Raw genomic sequence first — 4,203 nt, forward strand, 5'->3', positions numbered from 1 at the left:
AAGTCCGTTGTGGAGGTTGTTCTTTGCAGTTGTAGGGTCTTTTGTGAGGGAGAGGATGAGCTGAGTGTCGTCTGCGTAGAAAACCATGCTGATGTGGTGGATTTGTGCGATGTTGGCGAGGGGGGCCATGTAAACATTGAAGAGCGTGGGGCTGAGCGATGATCCTTGGGGGACGCCACAGATGATTCTGGAGGCTTCTGACAGGAACGGTGGGAGCCGGACTCTCTGGGTTCTGCCTGCGAGAAATGACGAGATCCGGTCGAGTGCCTTGTCGTGGATTCCAGTGTTGTGGAGGCGTGTGCGGAGAGTATGATGGCATACCGTGTCGAAGGCTGCGGACAGGTCCAGGAGGATGAGTGCTGCTGTTTCTCCTTCGTCGAGCATGGTCCTGATGTCGTCTGTGGCAGCAATAAGTGTGGTCTCTGTGCTGTGGGTTTTGCGGAATCCGGATTGGGAGGTGTTGAGCACCTTGCTGTCTTCCAAGAACCGGGATAGTTGGCTGTTCACGTTTTTTTTTCGATGACCTTGGCTGGGAAGGGGAAGAGGGAGATTGGCCGGTAGTTCTTGGGGTCGTCTGGGTCTGCCTTTGGTTTCTTCAGCAGGACGTTGACTTCTGCGTGCTCCTATCTTTCTGGGAAGGTGGCTGACTCGAAGGAGCTGTTGATGGTGTTGCAGAGGTGGGGAGCAATGATGATGTTTGCTTTATTGAAGATGTTGTGTGGGCAGGGGTCCGATGGTGATACGGAGTGGATGGAGGCCATGGTGTTGGTGGTGTCTTCTATGTTGACGGGGGTCCAGGTGTGGAGGAGGTGGGTGTTGCTTTGGGCGTGGGGTCCGTGGGTGTTTGTAGTCAGCTGGTGGGTCTGGGGGTTGAAGCTGTTGTGGATTTCTTCTATCTTTCAACGGAAGTGGGTTGCAAGTGAGTTGCAGAACTCCTGTGATGGCGGGGGTTCGTTGGAGCAGGTTCTGGGAGTGGAGAGCTCTTTGATGATGCCGAAGAGCTCTTTACTGTTGTGAGCGTTGGTGTCAATGCGGTTTTTGAAGTGGGACATTTTAGTGATGCGGACCAGTTGGTGGTGTTTGCGTATGGCATCTTTGAAAGCAATGTGGTTGGAGTTGGTAGGTTCAAGGTGCCAGGTTTTTTCCATTCTGCGACATAGCCGTTTGGATTCCTGTATGGCTGGGGTGAACCAGCTGTCCTTGATTCTGTGGAGGGTGTTTGGGGGTTCTTTGAGCGGTACGAGGGTGTTGCCGCAGTGTTCTATCCAGCGATGCAGGTTGGTGGTGGCTGTGTTGAGGTCCTGGGTCCCAGGGGGTGGGGCCCGGGCGAGGGTGGAAATCAGCTGATCCGTTGATATTTTGCTCCATTTGCTTCGGGGGGGTTGTGTGCGGTGGTTGTGAGTGACTTGCCATAAAGTAGCATAGAGGGTTAATATGCCTGCTGCAAAGAACAGAAATATATTTTATGTGGATAGCTTAGAGTGATAGTAACGCCAGCCTTTACCAGCACATTAAAACAAATGAATGCATGTAAAAGGGGGCTACGGAGAGATGAGAGTCACATTTGTGGGTGCTAGTGAGTGAATCCGAGGAGATGGTCATGGGGGGGGATGCCAAAAAGGACTGCCGCACAGGGCACCACCAGCGATAAACCGACTCTGAATTTATTGTGCATGTGTGCTTGATGTAAACTGCTTTGTCAGCATACACTGGGACAAATAGTGCTATAAAAGAATAAAAATTAAAAAAAATTCCATTTATATCAATATTTGCGTAATTAGTCATACAGGCGGTTAAATCTTGCATTTTTACAGTGCTAGCAGATCTCTTACATTTGGAGCTCAAAAAAGTTAAAAACTTGCTTCTAAATCCTAGCTTCTCTTAGGTACTTGCGAAGAGATAACATGGTGTGTCCCGTTGTTTTCTTCCATTGCTTCGGTGCCTAGGTGTTCAACTCCATTAACTTCCATCCAGTATTAAACTCAAACAAAAAGAGGGCTAATAGCGCTTTTAGTCGGCCGTTGTTTATGCCCTGCTGAAGGAGTTAATAAGAAAGCCCACTTACAAGCTGCTGCACTGAACGTTTTCAAACGCTTAGAAAACGGGGACCACATCACCCAAGTCTGTGTTGCACCCTCAGTCCCACCCTTACTCTTCAATTATCAAGGGGCTGCAGAGGATGTTCCCCCTGCGCTAAACTCTCAAGCAAAACCCCAAACTACCGCCATCACGTTTAACAGCGACTGCTCCTGTGCAGCTATCTGGCACTTCACAAGGAATAAAGCCGACCTAAACCTAACATACTCTTTTGCCCAGCGAGTGCCAAAATAATTACACTTGGAAATGTACTATACAGGTGTAACTGTTATTTGGACAGATTAAAAAATATGGGCAATCTACTTCAACATGGATGGTTTAAGGGGAAAATAAGGAGGAGCAGAGGAAGGGCCATGCAAACCTACAAAAAACCTACAGAAGTGTAAGGTAAGCAAGAACAATAAATAAGTCAAGTAAAATAAGTAAGGTAGGTATGTAAGGTAAGTAAGTTATGTAAGTAAATAAGTAAGGGAAGTAAAGTAAATAAGTAAAGTATAACTTTTGTAAAGCACGCAATAGCCAAGGCGTCTTAGTGCGAATTAGCTTTAGGGTGTCATAGTGTCCCTGGTGGGGCAAAAGCCCAGGGTCTTTTGTCTTTGGAGGTGTGGGAGTGCAGGAGGTCCAAGGTCCACGGTGGTGGTGGTGGAGAGGAGGAGCAGGGTACCTGGAGAGAGGTTTAGGGTCTCTGAGGGTGAATGTTCTCAGGAATGAGACCTGTGCAAGGTTCCTCGGTATGCAGGATGCATAAAGGTCGGGATGCAAGACCTCTAGAGGTACGTGGTTCCTGTAGGAAGGGAACTTGAGAATCCCTGGGGTGTGGAAGGTGCAGGGTCCCTGAGAGATGGACTTCCTCTGAAGCTGATGAATGTGCAGGGTCCCTGTTGGTGACAGAGGTGTTGGGTGTCTATATATAAGAGAGGTACAGGGTCCATGAGGTGGGGAAGTGTAGTGTCTCTGAAGATAGGGGTTGAGGAGGTAAGCACGGGCGTGCGGGGTCCCTGGGATAGGAACTGTAGGGTCCCTGGAGGCAGAACTGGTGCATAATCCCTAGCCGTGGGGGAGTCATGCTTAGTCTCTGTGGATGGCTGGTGTGCAGGATGCCATACGGTAGGAGTGATGCCCTGTCCCTGTGGGTGAGAACTTGCAGCCTTTCTTTAAGTGGGGGAGAGGCAGGGTGCTGGGAGGCGAGTGGTGTCTCTAGAGGTGAGAAGGTGCAGTGTCTCTGGACTGGAGGTTGTAAGCGTGCAGGGACCTTTGAGATGAGACCTTCACCTTGAGGTATGCAGTGTCGGATCATCTATTGCTCAGTAAACGCTCACTTCTGGGTGTTTCATCATCGGACCAGAATCTGGGTATCGGCTTCACTCTGGCCACATCCGCATCACACACCATTCTCGCCTCAAGCCCCTGATTCCTGTCACCTACGTTTATCACAAATTGCCTTAACTTTTACAACCTCATAATTTAGCTTCTTCCGCTAGTAGCACCTGCACGTCAAACTGAAATTCTGTGAAACAACCCCCCTCCACGGGTCTCCTCACTCCTAACCTTTACTTGACCACAATAAAGCGCTTCGTCAGGGTGCTAAACGCTATGTAAATGCAATTACAACAATACAATACACCTTGCTCTCCGTCTTGAAGCCATCAGATTATTTGGTGCTCCCAGTTACTGCCGTTGTATTGAATGCAGTGCAAGAATGATTTGCATATCACAACACTGCGAGGTTTCGGGCTGGTTGCCGCAGGTGTTTCTCTATTTTGCTCTCTGCGGATGTTCCTTCTCTCCCCATCCCAGTATTCAAAGCCCTGCACCCAACATATGTCTTTCAAAGGCACTCTCTACTTTCACCCCCTCACGTCCCGGTTTAAGCACGACTTGCATGTTCTTCTCTTTCTGTATTTCCATCCTCCTGTTTTGAAATGTGTGCCGTTCTGCATGGATATATGTTTACGGTAGTAAAACAACACGAATTAGGAGGCCATACATTAGTGGTAAAATGGCGTTAGAGCTTTTCCTAAAACGTAACCCTTGGCCCGTACGGGGATCGAACCCGCAAACCTGGCGTTATTAGCACCACGCTCTAACCAACTGAGCTAACCGGCC

At 49.0% G+C, this 4,203-nt stretch overlaps 1 non-coding gene across 1 annotated transcript; it reads right to left on the reverse strand.

Annotated features, from left to right (window-relative positions):
* Positions 1-4,129: 4,129 nt before the first annotated feature.
* Positions 4,130-4,203, reverse strand: TRNAI-AAU (transfer RNA isoleucine (anticodon AAU)). Its single transcript has one exon. It is a non-coding gene; the product is annotated as a tRNA-Ile (tRNA).

The sequence above is a fragment of the Pleurodeles waltl genome, chromosome 12, assembly GCF_031143425.1.
Source record: "Pleurodeles waltl isolate 20211129_DDA chromosome 12, aPleWal1.hap1.20221129, whole genome shotgun sequence".
Classification (NCBI taxonomy): Eukaryota; Metazoa; Chordata; class Amphibia; order Caudata; family Salamandridae; genus Pleurodeles; species Pleurodeles waltl.